This window comes from Carlito syrichta, unplaced genomic scaffold (genome assembly GCF_000164805.1).
Source record: "Carlito syrichta isolate Samal-C Ts95f unplaced genomic scaffold, Tarsius_syrichta-2.0.1 Scaffold289269, whole genome shotgun sequence".
Classification (NCBI taxonomy): domain Eukaryota; kingdom Metazoa; phylum Chordata; class Mammalia; order Primates; family Tarsiidae; genus Carlito; species Carlito syrichta.
This window is the reverse complement of record NW_007233365.1, coordinates 291,382-307,133: the sequence shown is the minus strand read 5'-3', so window position 1 is coordinate 307,133 and position 15,752 is coordinate 291,382.

The window sequence follows — 15,752 nt, the reverse complement described above, 5'->3', positions numbered from 1 at the left end:
CTGTTATGGCATTAAATTAAATTTTTATGAACTTCTGCATGTATGTGAGTTATGTAATCTATGTGTTTCATTTCAGGATAGTAAAGAAGATGTCAGAAAATATCAGTTATAAAAAGAAGGCATTGGGCCTAAAAGGGTTGAGACTATTAAAAATGCCATGAAGTATTATTAAAGAACATTTCTGAAGGAAAAATCATCACCCTCATAGACTATTTTCAATTATTCGCTATTCCTTCTCAGTATGCTCCCCCCCACAGGCCCAGTTTGAATAGTTGCCATTATAGTTCACATTATCATATTTACTCTTCACTATCCTTTGAGGAAACCCATTTGATGAATGGAGAAAGCAAGGCTCAGAGAAGTCATGCACCTTTATAGAATTTGTGGGTAGCTGAGGCAGGTTTTTCACTCTAACTTTCAATCCAAGATGGGCCACTTCCAAACCAAAGTCCTTTTTCATAATCATTGTTAGCTTTTGCGGTACAAATGATTCTTGAATAAGAATCACAAGGACCAAGACTTTCAGAGAAAGAGAAGATGGGGAAAGTTTTTTAGAAACTATTTTTAAAAATAACTACTTTTCTATAATAAAAAATAAAATGAATAAATAAATAAAAATAAAAACCCAGGCTAGGCTTGGTGGCTCAGCCTGTAATCCAAGCACTTTGGGAGGCCGAGGTGAGTGGACTGCCTGAACCCATGGGTTCGAGACCAGCCTGGGTAACTTGGAGAGACCTTGTATCTACAATAAATACAAAAATTAACTGGGCATGGTAGTGCGCCCCTGTAGTTCTGGCTATGTGGAAGGCTGAGGTGCAAGGGTCGCCAGAGCCCAGCAGGTTGATGCTGAGGTGGCCATGAGTATGCCACTGCACTGCAGCCTGGATGACAGGGTGAGACTCCAACTCAAAATAAACACACAAACAAATAAATAAATAAAAACCCTGTGGCAAACAACAACAACAATAATAATAAATAGCTGCTCTTAACCTCAATGAGAAAGAAAGAGATGAGAAGAAAGAAAAAAAGGAGGAGAAGGCAGGGAGGGAAGAGATGGTGATGAGGTGGAGAAGTGCAGATAAAAGGGAAGGAGATAAAGAGAAGAATGGGAATGGATGGGGGGAAGAAGGAAATATTTCTTGAGGGAGATAGAAAGGGAAGAAGGTGGCAGGGAGAGGACAGGAGTAGGGAGTTTGAGGTGCAAAGCAAGGATACAGAGTCTAGTTCTTGCTCTGCTATTTTGGTGACTGCAGGCAAGTCCCTTCTTTTGGGGCTGCTTTTCCTTGTGGGTGACTGAGGATACGCAAGTATCTGCTGACCAATTGCACAGCCACTTCAAAAGATAGGAGAGAACTCTGGAACCGTCCAAAAGCCTGTACAACAGAATAAACAGGCGTGTTCTAGCTTCCTTATGGATGCCTTTCAGCTGGAGCCTCCAGGCCCTTAAAGCTTGTGTGTTCATGTTTGTGTGTGTCATGTGTGTACCTTCTCTCCCGCCCCTGCCCACTCAGAGGTGATTTTTAGAGGAAGCGCCTGAAACCCACCTACTGCCAAGCAAGCAACCCTCAAGCTAGGAATTCTCCTTAGTTCACTTTCATTCCTGTGCTATGAGACAGCCCTGGCCAGATTGGGAGATGTATGAAGCATTTGTCACTGAGGTCCATTGAATTTTATTAGCAATTTTCTCCTTTGTTAGCAATTTCACATTGCATATTAGCATTTGTTTTCATATCATATTAGCATTCATCACAAAAGGCTAATCCCATTAGCACTTTTCACATTGTATTAGAGAAAACAAATAATCGCATGGTGCCAATGCGTCACTGCAACAAGGATGGCCTTTTCATCTGCTGCTTCTCTGTTTATTCCAGATTCGCCCCACCCCTCTCTGCAGAGCTGCCTACAAATGGGGGAAATTTACAGATTCTGATTCTTTGAGCCATCTGAGCTATACCAGAACTGGAGCTGCCCCTTCCCCAAACTTCCATTCACTCATTCATTCAGTTAATATTTATGGAGCATATACCTGTGCCAAGTGTTGCATTAAATACTGAACACAAAATACAATGTGAATCAGGACTATGAAAAAAAGACAAATAGATCTTCTCCTCAAGCTTCAGGAATATATAAACCAATTGCAAGGGCATGTTTAAATAAGCTTTGGTAGAGCACTGTATAGTTATGCAATTGTCAACAAAATTGATAAGCCAGTTTCAGTGCTTTTCTTCTTGATCTGTTCATTAAAGCAGGTCCCCTAATGTTCTCGAACGGGCAACATTCTGTGAGCTTAGTTAGTGTGCCTGGTGGAATAAAAAGATATAATCCTGCATTTTCAATGCATTTCATAGTAAAATTTTTCTTGTTCCTTACTTGCTTCTGAACAAATGAGGTGTTTTCTTTTTTAAAAAAAAAATTTTAATTTTAAAGATGTTGGGTACGATTCAGGGTTAGGTATACAAATGTTCCTTATGTAGGTACCCTTTTTGGTGAAGTATGACCCTCCTTCCCCAGGCAGATTCCCACTACTGCCAATCCTGCCTCCCCCCCACCTTGCATCCCCGCAGTTTCTCACTACTGCCATTCCTTTTCTTATAGTATTATGATAGTTGTTTCAAGGTCCACTTATGAGTGAGAACATGTGCTACTCAGTTATTCGTTTCTGTGATAGATCACTCAGTATTATAGACTCTAAGTCCATCCAGATTGCTGTAAATTTCAAGATTTTGTCCTTCTTTATGGCTCTGTAATATTCCATCATGTATATGTACCACATTTTAAAAATCCAGTCCTCTTTCAAGGGGGAGCATGGTTGGTTCCATGTCTTTGCTATTGTGAATAATGCTGCAATAAACTTACATGTGCAAGTGTCTTTTCACAGAGTGATTTGAGTTCCTCCGGTATATTCCCAGTAGGGGGATTGCTAGATCATATGGGAGGTTGATTTTTAGATCTTTTAGGAATTGCCAAACTGTTTTCCACAGAGGTTGTACTAGTTTACACTCCTACTAACAGTGTAGAAGTGTTCCCTTTTCCCCACATCCTCTCCAGCATCTGTTCTTTGAGTTATTGATGATGACCATCCTGATTGGAGTTAGGTGGTATCTCAGTGTGGTTGTGATTTGCATTTCTTTGATGACAAATAAAGCTAGGCATTTTTTCATGTATCTATTGGCTACTCGTATGTCTTCTTTTGATTGGTGTCTATTCATATCTTTTACCAACTTTGTAATGCGGCTGTTCGTTTTTTTCTTTTTGGCATGTTTGAATTCCTTGTAGATCCTAGATGTTAGGCCTTTGTCAGATATACAGTTGGCAAATATTTTTTTCCCCAGTCTGGGGGCTGTCTCCCCGTTCTCTTGATGTCTCTTGATAGTTTCTTTGGCTTTGCAGAAACTTGTCAGTTTGATGAGGTCCCACTTAAAGTGAGGTGTTTTCAACTTTTCGAGGTTTACAAATTAGATATTTAGAGTATGTTCAGAAATAATTTTCATTTTTTAAAAATGAATCTACTTTTCTATTTTTTAGATTATTGTTGAGGTAAAGTTGACCACTCATCACTTATTAGTTTCAGATACTGAGATTGTCACAATTTCTGGTAAATTCCTCATTTATCAAAGGAACAATTATTAAAAACCTGACCTTTAGTCCTGGGTACCATCTTTGGGTCTCACAGTTACACAGATGAAGTATGAGGGTGGTTAAAGGACTTTGTAAACTGTAAAGCTCTCTACAACCATGCAGGGCTGTGATTTCTAAGCAAGCTGAAAACTCATGCCGGAGAAAACATGAAAGGGAGAAGCGATCTTAAATATTTTAGTGTCAAGGAAAATTTCAGTTGTCTTATCAAGCCTCTTAAAAAGTAGGTTTTTAGATGCAAAAAGCAAAATGCATAGCAATTCAAAAGGAACAAATTATATTAAACTACAGTTATCATGATATGTTTTTAAATTGTGATAAACAAATATATAAGGTTCTTAAATTTTTTTATTATAGAAAATTTCAAACATGTATAAACAGCATAGCCCAGTGAACCCCACACACCCATTTCCCAGCTTCCACAACCATCAATCTCCTGCTACTCTTGTGGAAAGATATAGAAACCTCCACGCACTCTCAAACCTCTGGCTTGATTACTTTTCAGGTAAAATTTATATGCACTGCAGGCCACAATTCTGAGCTGAACAATTGCGGCAAATGGATATGGTTCTTCTATAAGCCACATCCATATAAAAATGGGAAATCTTTCCGTTGCCACAGAAGTCTCCCTGCATCCCCTCCCTGACAAGTGTACTTTCTCATTCACTGTTAAATAACAAGAACTAACGGTATATCTAAAATCTATTGTAAGTTTGAAGTGACGAGTCTTAGTGCCATTTCAAGATATCTCAAACAAGAGATATCTACTTTCTGCTCTCTGTGGATACGAAAGTCACAGATTAGTGCTACTATTACTGGGGTGTGCAGCCTATATTCATAATATGTGCCGGGTACACTGCTGAGCACTCTGCATATATTTAACTCTAAAAATTATTAATGGCTAAGTACTCTGATCCTCACTTTAAAGGTGTGGAAATGGGGCCAGAAAGTTAGATAAGAAGAACCAAGTCATCTAGCTCATGGGCAGTGGTACTAGGCTAGGAAGCTAAGAAACAATTAAAAATACTTGGACTCTAGTTTTTGACTCAGGCACTTCTATCTGGGTGACTACTGGTGAAATTCTGACCTTTCTGGTCCATATTTTTGACTGCCAAAATAGGATCCTTAATACCTCCCTTCCAGAGCTATGATGCTGATCTTGATGCTTACTAAGGAGTCTGATAATTTAGGATTCAAGAAAAATTGACTCTAACCCCCAACTGAAATAAAAATGGAGCCCCACCCACATCTTTCCAACTCCTCTCGAAGGACAGAAAGAGGTGTCCTATGTCTTTCCTTATCACATTTGGTAAGGAAACTTTCTAGTTTCACTGACACAGCTGGAGATAGGGGCTGGGGCTGGGAGACACTTATTGGAAGCCATAATCAAGGCCTAATGCCCAAGGAGTAGCCAAAGAAGAGGGTGTAAGGAAAATTGAGGCTGTCTTACCAAACTTTCATTGTCTACAAATCAACTGTAGTTATGGGCAAGGTTCTTATGGGAAGGGTTGAGAGTTAGGTTACCTGAGAATCAGATCCAGGGTCACAAATGCTGACTCCTGGATTCTACCCCAGGACTGTGCCCTAGAATAAATGGTGGCAGAGTCTGAAATCTGTGCTTTTAACAAGTTCTCATGGGTGATTTTGATGCACTCACATTTGAGTAGCACTCCTCTGTGAAGTCTTGGGAGTGGTTTTGGCATGTATGAGAATTTCTCTTTGCCTTCCCAAGGTCTAGCACAGGGCCTAAGTGTTCCCAATAAGTTATTTAGAGATGTGATGATTTGCTCATTGATGAAGCCCCAGTGTAGTACCTGGGGCATAGTATATGTCCAATAATATTAATTATTATTATTTTGCTTCAATTGAATGACTAACTTTCTTCCTCTTTAAAGAGCTTTGTAAAGAGGTCACTTATTAAATAGAGACCAAGGGAGGGAGAGACTTGATTCATAGAGATGATGAGGTTGATGACGCTGGCAATAATGATCATGACAATAACTGCAATAGAATGGGCTTTGGGCCCCCAATTCTTCACCCTTCTTTGTATCCACAACCTTGCCATAAATCATTACAATTCCTTTCACTAAAAGAAGGATATACTTTCCCACTTCTTGACTTTGGACTCAACCATGTGACTTGCTTTAACCAGTGGGATATTAGCAGATATGACATAGAGGGGATTTGAAATGTACTTGTGTGGTTGGACATACTCTCTAGTCACTTACCATCACCCTGAGCAGAGCTCCTCCTGGGTAACTGCTTCCCCTTCAGCCTGAGCCCCAGAAAAAACACATGAAGACCAGCGTCATCCCATCCCCAAGTGCAGTAGATGCTTCTTATTGGTGTGCACTGAGATTTTGTGGGTGTTTGTTATGCAGCAATAGCTGACTGACACATGATGATAATGTCAATGATGATAATAATAAATATATCTACTTTCATTTATATGGAGTAAGTTTAAATAACACAGAAGAGACAGAAAATATAAGGGTCCCAGGTCATGAGGTCTTACTGTGTGATTAGAGTAATCAATCTTTCTTCATCTCAGTGTCCACATCTGTAAATAAGAATAATATTTATCTTACAATGTAGCCGTGAAGAATAAATGAGATGATGCCTATTAGGTGCTTACTACAGCATAAGCACTCAACGAAACAGGAAGTGAGGAAGGAAGGGAAGGAGGAAAGATGGGAGAGAAGGAAGGAAGGAGGGAGGGAGAGAGGGAGGGAGAAAAGAAGCAAAAGGGGAGGGAGGGACTTTCATGAAAACAGGAAGTTCACCTTCAGTTGAGGGCAAGGTCTCACAGCTCATACTTCACGTCCTCTGAGATCCGTTCACCCAGCCCAGACTCTAAGAAGAAAGCTGTTGCCATTCTCTCTGGACCACCCAAGGCACACAGCATTTTCAAGAGGACCATGCCAGGTGTTTGATGCTTTCACAAGAATTCCCTTCCTTTTAAACATGTTGTCACAGGAATAGAGCTTCCGTACTGGAAGTACTGGCACAAGATTGGCAGAAAGAATAAGAAAGGGAGAGATTTACCCTCCTGTATTCTCACTGGGAAATTATCCTTAGCCTTTGATATATTAAAATTGAAGAGCTGCAAATGCTGGTTGTCATGGCGACATTTTGCATGCCGCCCTGTGATTGGTGGCATAAGTTCACTTTCCTTTGGATGTCGCAGCCTAATTAACTGTTATTTTTGTCAGTGTAGAGGAAGAGCCCACACTTGGGGGTTTTGGCGGTGATTGCAGCCCCTGCGGACTGAGTTAATTTTCATACACTACAAAGAAAGAAATGGCTGGGCCCCTATCACATTTATAGTCTCAGAAAAGTTGCCCATGTTTAAGTAAAAGTTGGAGAAAGTATTAGGGTACTCCTTTCTCTTCGGCAATTTTAGTGTCTCTAGCAATAGCAAAATTTACCTGGATTGTGTTGGGGCTAAGAAGCAGTAGTTCACCCAAACCAGTACTCAGCCCTTTGCTTCTGATTCCAGTTGACTCCACCTCCCCCACCAGACAGACACACACTTGTGAGTCTGTACTCATTGGAATGGGTCACTCTGTACCACCATCCCCTACAGGTTGGTTTGCACACTAATGGGATTCAGGAGAGGCTAGCAGGGACACGTGAAAAACATTTGACTGATTTATCCATCTCCACACCCAAAGATGTCATAATTATGCTGGCCAGTGTGGTGGATTCAGCCAGTTCCCTAAGGAATTTCATGTTACCACAAGCCTGAAAACCAGAATGCTGTCTTCCTGCAATTTTAATCTATTTGTTTTCAATTTTGATTCTTAGATGGGCTGAGGTTAACTTTGTGTTATGATATGAGTTGTTCGACTCACATTTTTTCTCAATTTTTTTTTTCTTTCTGCCATGTGGTTTTAAAAACTGAAGGCTTCATTCTCTCCAGAAAAGAGAAAAACATATTTTGCATTGTCAATAATTTGGGTTTTGTTTTTATGACCAAACTATGTTCTTCCTGAGTGGTTGGTGAGTGGGTGGGGAGCAGTTGATAAACATTGTGTGTGTGGTGATGGGTCAAGAACATAGAGATATGGGTGGAAACTTGAGGTTAATCTGGAAAGTGTGGGGGGGAGTAGAGGAATCACTGGGTCAGGACCCTAGGCACATTGAGCCTAATCCCAAAAATTGTCTTCAGAGGCATAGTGGGCAGTCTTAAAATTCCTTTTGACCACTCTGCTCCTCTGCATGTTTCCTTTGTTTGGAGATTTCTCTACTTTGTAGTAGGAGCTTAAAACTTTCTTTCCCAGTAACTTTTGCAGAGAAAACATCATAGGCTCTATCACTCAGTCATACCTGGGCCAAACTTTTCAATGGAAGCTAGTTGCCACAGGAAATCCACCCTGGAGAGGGAGCCAGTGGGAATGCCTAGCTTCCAGAGACAACAAAAGCAGAAATTCTCACAATGGCATCCCACACCCGGTGCCAGCTGTTGGACTGACCCAAGGTAGCCAGAGTGGGAGCTCTGCCAGCACAGGGCTGCAATGTGACTTCAGTGATGCCCTTGAACCCATGGCCTCTAAGCCAGGCTCTCTGGAGATTCTGTGAGTATATGCAACAAATACCTTTAATAAAAATCTGTGTGTGTGTGTGTGTGTGTGTGTGTGTGTGTGTGTGTGTGTGTGTGTGTGTGTATGCATGGATGCATATGAGGGAGGAAGGAAAGGAGGGAGGGAGGGGTTGATTGATTGATTGATTACTGGTGAGTATAAGTAGACACGTTGACTGAGGCCCAAGAAGTTTCTCGCAGAGAAAATGTACATCAATTCCCTCATGAAACAAGTCCCAGCTCTTATTCAAGAGTCTATATTTGGGATTATTTTGACTCCATAGCTAACATGGTGTTACTCAGTCACCATGACCTCAAACAGGTAAATTAAATTTGGTAAAGCCTCACTCCTTGGAGATAAGGATTTTCTGGTATCCAGGCAACTTGAGTCTGGTCTTGAATCAAACTCAATCACATGCTTCTTGTTCTAGACTTGACCACCTGGCTGATTGGACCTGAGCCTTTCCCGGCACTTTGCATATCTATCTGGATCCACCAGCTCTAGCACGGGGCACAACCTGCTGATGTGGGTGGTGCAGAAGGAACAGAGCACACTCAGATGGCAAGGCCCTACCAGTGTTCTTTGCTGCTTACATCTGCACCTGTGCAGATGTCTCCGCACTTCAGAGGATGGCTGCTTATATGCCTCTGATCACCATGGAGGCACAGGGGCGGAAGCTATTACTTTTTGCCTTCTTCCAGTTGAGATCAATTGTGTAGGTCTGGTGTCAGGAATCACTTGGCAGAAAGGGGACTTGCGTCTTCTCAAAGTATCAGTAACATTGGGTGAGGCAATGACTCACGGTGGTAATGGGCTCAGTGGTGGCCTGCCAAAGACAAGTGCTGATAAATTCCTTTCTTCATTAAACTAGCCAGTGATTCTGATGCTACCTATCTGGAGATAAAAATAAAGTAAAATGAACAAACTAAAATAAGTCAGTTATTGTTTTTCTGCCTAACTGATGCAGAATGTTTTGAGTAGCCTGTTTTTATAAAGTTTTATTGAAACATATGCTCATGCATTTACATTGTGTCAAAGCTGCTTTTGCATTACAATGGAAGAGTTGAGTAGTTGCCCTGGGACTCTAAAAATATTTTCTCTCAGGCTTTTTACAGAAAACATTTCCTGACCCCTGGTCTAGGGCATTGCTATTCAAAATGTGGTCTCAGGAATAGCAGCATCTGGAAGCTCATTAGAAATGCAAATGGTCAGACTGCACCCCAGATGTACTGAATCAGAATCTCTTGGAGAGTTGGTAGGGGAAGAAATGTGGGTATTAACAGATTCCCTAGGTGACACTTACGTACACTAATGTTTGAGAAGCCCTTATCTAGAGAGTTTGTCCTTCACATTGCATGGAAATCTGTCAACTTGGAGAAGGTGTGATGTTTCTAGTTTTCACCTGAAACTACCCAAAACAAATCTCATTCCTACTTCCTCTGATGGTTCCCAGGAGATCTGAAGGTGCTTCTTATTCCCAGAGGTTCTTTTTATTCTCATTGATAAACAAACTTATTTCCCACAACGGTTCTCCATCCATCCCTCCATCACTTTCATCTGGCCATCTAAGATACGTTCATTTATCAGTTCTCCTCTCATTGTGCTGTTTGAATTCTCAGCCATAAGATATTTTTGCAGGACCAAACTTACTGCACTCTTGTAGCAGAGTGCTTCAGTATTGGGACCTTGGAATCATACAGACAGATTTATTCCCTAGTCGTGCCCTATAAGAGGCATGTGACCTTGACCAACTGACTTAATGTCTTCCAGTCTGTGAAATAAGCATAATAATAAGACCATCCACCTTATAGGGCCATTATGAGAGTTAAATGAAATAACGCGCCAATATCTGACTCTTGATAAATGTGCAGAGAGTGATATTATTATTAACCAGTGGTCCATCACAAACATTTAACCTGGTTAAAGCTGTGCATGAACTTAAAAGGATGTGGTAAATGCTCAGCTGTCTTTGTTTATGGTCCTACCATGATGAAGGACATCATTCGTTCTCCATGTGGCCCAAAACCCTTAGCTTCCTTTCCATATTTTAAAGATTTCCAGTCATAATTTATTTTATTGCCTTTCCCTGGTTGTCATTCAGCATTTTCAGTTCCATTTGACAGTTCAACAATTACTAAGTGCACCCTATCAAACACCTGCCAGATAGAGGCAAACAGGAGGACATTTTATTCCTGAGATTATCTCAGTGTAGAGCAATGTTTAGAAAAGGAGCCCTTTTATAAAAACAAGGCCTTAGGCGACATGCAGAAATGCAGGAAAAAAGGAAGAAAGTGAGGACGGTTTGGTGGAAGTCAGGAGGGGGTCTGAGTCTACCCACTGACCTTCCTCCTAGACCCGCCCTCCATTTCCTGCAGAGAATACTGAGGAATCCTTCCAGAGCCCTAGGTATCTGTAGAACAAAAACGGTGTACAGTCTACACCATGGCATGGGATGTGGGAATATGTCAGGACTGGACTTCTAATGCGTTTCTTTCTAAGTGTTCTGTTTCTCTCTTGAGGAGTTGAAGGGAAATCCTTCTGATTCTTTTTTAATTCTGAGTTTCTATTTCTAAGCAAACTTATATGAAAGGATTCTTCAGTCTTTCCTTTTTAACTTCCTTTCCTTTCTATATCTCTCCTCAACCCTCTGTCTCTCCTACAGCCCTCAGAATCCAAAGAAGCTAGGAGGCAGGGAGGTTTCACAAATGTGGTGGGCATTTGTTGGGAACATCTCTTTCCCCTTCTGTGCACCACCCCTTGGTTGTCCTGAGAGGTACCAAGACCTTTCTCTTACTTTCAGACCACAGCATTCAAGAGCTAGTGACTTCATTCATAACTCCAGCAGGAGACATGAGACTCAGCCTAGTCAATCAGAGCATCCGATTCTCCTCCAGCTTCAGTGAATGGTTTAGTTATGGGCAGGTGACCCAATCAGAGCTGAGACCATTAAGATATAAGCGATGCTTTTCTGCTGGTCTGGGGCAGTGCGACTGCAAGCCAGGTTTTCCCAGAGCTTGGTGTTGAGGGATGGGGAATATGGGGCCCAGATGAGCACATCCTCTGGGCCCCATCAGCATCTCATTCCACAGCATGAGAGGCAGATGGAGGAAGCCAGGGAACCTGATTACTCAGCTCTAAGCAAGCTCCTTCACCAGGGTTCCACTTGGTCAAAGTTTTTACAATCATCCCTTAAAAGACACCCCTCTCTATCATTAAATCTATATATTAATAGTTTAGAAGTGATGAGAGTGGTCTCTGATGTCAAGCAGATCTGGTTTCCACCACTCCCATCTCTGCTAATCACAGGTTCCATGAACTTGGGCAAGTTGCTTAACATCTCAGAACCTCAGTCTCCTCATCAGTAAGTCAGTGATATTATCACTTTTGTTATTGGTTGTTGTACAAATTTAACGAGGTGTTGAATATAATGTGCTTTGTCATAGTACCTGGTACCTAGTAAACATTTTAAAATACACTGTTAGCTCAAACACTAGAAATGCCAAGAATAGATATCCAGGCTCTAGAAAAGTATGAGTTTCCATGAGCTTTGGATGAATGCTACAGTAGGAGGGAGAATGGGGAATCAGTTTATTCTAGCATTCAAGAAGAAAAAGGATAAAGAAGTGGGGGACAGTGATGACAGGAATACAGAACTTTACTGCCACTCCTTAACAGTAACCATTTTGTGTTTGACTGTCAGCTTTGACAAGCTGGAAGTGGCCAGTCTTCGCAGATGGGCAGATAGTGTAGCTATCCTATTCTCATGCTATGAATTAGCATTTCAGCATGGGACTGGCATTGAAATGCAGCTCACATCAATTCCATGCCTCCCTCTTCAGTCTGGTCTTGCAGCTAATACTCTCTGACTCTTACTGAGCAGCCAATGGACCCAACTGGCCACCACTCCATTTTTGTTGTCAGCAGGGGAAAAAAGAAAGGGCGGGGGAGGAGTCTGTTCATTCCCAAGTAATAATTCAAAACAATGGTATTACCTGTGCCAGCAACTGGCTTTTTGTTGTTGCTGTTGTTTTATTCTGGGTCATTATTATTGGCATCTATTGTAGACTCAAGCGGTGTTTAAAATCTCACCCCCTTTCATTTCTCCTCTGCTTTGAAGGGAACCGCTATGCAAAGCCCACCAGTAGACCTCCTCCTTCCCCTATCATTTTACGCTACATTACAACAGAAGTCGCAAGACTCCAAAGGATGCTTTTGACTTTAAAGTTCTTGTGATCTATTTGTGCAATACACATGTTAAATTAGAAATTCATTTGTCACTCCCAGATAATAATGTTCAGAATGGCGCTTCCTGCATGAATCATTATCTTCAGCCTGGAGTTGTTCTACTTATGAATATGCATGAATCCAGGGAGAGGGAAGAGAGATTTGCACAACCTGTTTCCTAAAGGAGCCTCAGATGGTTCAGCTCAATGTTCTGAGTCTGAGCTTCCAGAGCCAAGCCCAGCGTCTGCCTTGCCACCCACAGCTCATCCAGTCTTCTCAGAACACCTGCTTTCTGTTGACAGCAAGTGCCCAGTGACAGCGGGGAGCCCATGCAGTCAGAGAAATGCTGTTGCTTGTCCATTCATGAGATATAAGGTGGACCCTGGAACGTAAGAGAAGGTCAGAAGGCAACGGAAATGGAAGTGGCCTCACAGTGTCCTTCAGAAATTACAGCTGGAGAATCAAGAAACCATGTGGAGATGCCTGCTGGCTCTGCCTCCAGGAAGCAGAAATTAGAATCAGGAGTCTAAAGAGTGATTAATTTCAAAGACAGACAAATGCTGTATGCTGGCTGTGGTTGTGGTGAGCTAAGAAGGCTATGCCCACACAAGCAGCTGAATATCAAATAAAGGAAAGATGGGAAGGCATCACTGTAACCAGAGCTGCCCTAAAGTTTCATAGCAGCTTGGCCACACATGGATGATGTAATGGCTCTAGGTCCCTTTCACAAAACCTAGGCTTCAGTATCTAAGGGAGAACTTGTTTCCTGATGGTAATGATTGTTCATGATATCTCATTCTGTTTGGATGGGTTTCATATTAGATCAATGGTAGATGTTGAAGATCTCTTGTGGTCCTCTACTGTGATCAAAAGAGATCATATTTAATGATCAGCTGCTCTTTTAAGGGCCCTGTACCAGGTATAATTACACTCATCTAAGGAGATGGTGTTTTTGAAATATGTGAATGCCTCCCCTCCTTAGTCAGAGCACCCATTGCTTTGGGAAGGATTGGGATGGCCGTGGCAGAAACACAAAGAAAAAGGAAAAATGTCCACCTTTTAATGTTCAGTATAGGCATTTAATGTCAATAGTCTTATAATCCAGGCTCCCTCGGAGAGAAAGGAATACTTCTAAATTCTAAAACAACTATAAAGCAAACTTTAAAGGTGTGAGCATAGAGACTTCCTACAAGCTGTATCATAGAAATGATAAAGAAGAGACATTCCTACCTCTTAAAGTGAAGAGACCCCTAGGCAAGGAGTGGGAGGCCAAAAGGGAAAACCAAAGAAGAGAGAAATTTTGAAAAGGAAGCCTGGTGAAAACACAGCTGGGCTCCTCAGCTTGAAGTTAGAGCCCCAAATGGTTTGAAAGAAAGCAGAAGTCTAAGATGCATCTCCTTTTAGCATGTCCCTAAGCTGGTATGGAATGGTGTTGGTCAGGTGGGCATAGCTGAGAGACCTCAATGAGTCCCACCTACTATAGCCTGGTGCAGAAAACTAGGGCTGTCACATGCAGCCATTCAAGCCATGCTCTACACAGCCCTGGACTCTACCACAAAGACCAAGACCAAGGATCAGCAAACTTTTCTGCCAAGGGCCAGGTAGGAAATATTTTAACTTTGTGAGCTGTAAAGTCTCTGTAATAACTATCATATCTACTACTATAGCACAAGAACAGCCATAGACAATATGTAATTCAGTGGATATAGCTCTGTTCTGATAAAACTTTATTTACAAAGTAAGATGACAGGCAACATTTGGCCCACAGGTTATAGTTTGCTGACCCCTGACATAGATCATGATGCTATGGTGTCCCCCTGACATAGCCATATTGCAGAAAAAGTTATCAGGATTCTCTGCCTTTTGCTTCCAGAGGGGCCCAGAATTTCTGAAAGAAGAACAAATAGAGCAGAAGAGGCCTGTCTTAACGATGTCGAGATCACAGAGGTAACTTCAGGGCCAGAGTCAATGGCAGAGATTTATGATTTTAGCAGTGGTAACCAGCAACACTCTCAAAAAAAAAAAAGAAAAATATCAAGAAGGAGCAGTCACTCTGCAGTGAGCATCAACACAGGGTCAAGTTGAAACTCAGAATCCTGTGATGGAGGCCAGAAAGTATGGTGTTCAGCACGTGGACAGAGACCACTTCTTTTTCTCTTTGAAATACCTGCAGGCTGGGCTCAGTGGCTCAGCCTGTAATCCCAGCACTTGGGGAGGCCGGGGTGAGCGAATTGCCTGAGCCTGCGGGTTCGAGAACAGCCGGGCAACTTGGCATAGACCTCGTCTCTACAATAAAATAAAATTTAAAAAATTAGCCGGGTGTGGTAGTGCACACCTGTAGTTCTGGCTACTTGAAAGACTGAGGCAGAATGATCGCCAGAGCCCAGCAGGTCGATGCTGGGGTCGCCGTGAGTGTGCCACTGCACTTCAGCCTAGGCAATGGAGTGAAACTCCAACTCAAAAAAAAAGAAGCCGTTTCATGAGACCAGACACCTTCAAAGAGTGGAGGAGAAAGAGTCCTAGAGAGGAGAAATAAACAACCCTGAAAGAGAGTTTAAATATTAATTGATTACTTGCCAAGACTGAGTTAGCCTGAGGGAAAAATGATGTAAAACTAGTTTCTCAGGCATACCTGTCTCAGGCACCAGCAGAGATGGAAATTTAGAGCAAGACAAAATTAGTTACAGAAAATAAAGTTACATCAATCCCTTGTTTGTCTGAGGTCTAGTGAGGAAATTCCAAATATTCTGCATGTGAGGGCTAGTCCAGGGTTTTAAAGGATCCTAGTCTAGGACATTCCTGCAAGGAAGGCTAGAATTCTGGCTTGATTATGCAAAGTCAGTGCTTTTATTTTCAATTTCTATTGAATTTTTTTATTTTTTATTTTATTCAGCTTTATTTATAACATACATTTTTCCAACAATTGTTCAGTGGTATCAAATATATTAATCATGGGCAACGACCTCCTCCATCCATCTCCATAACTCTTTGCATCTTGTAAAACTGAAAAACTATACTTGTAAAGCAATAACTCCCCATTTCTTCTTCCCCCAGCCACTGGAAACCACCATTTTATTTTCTGTCTCCACAAACTTGATTATTCTAAATACTTCATATAAGTGGAATTATACAGTATCTGTCTTTTCAAATATTGACTTATTTCACTTAGCATAATGTCCTCAAGGTTCATTCTTGCTAGGGCATGTGACACAAGTTCCTTTCTTTTTAGGGCAGAATAATATTCTCTTGTACATGCATGCCACATTTTGTTTGTCCATTCATCTGTCAATGGACACTTGGGTTCCTTCC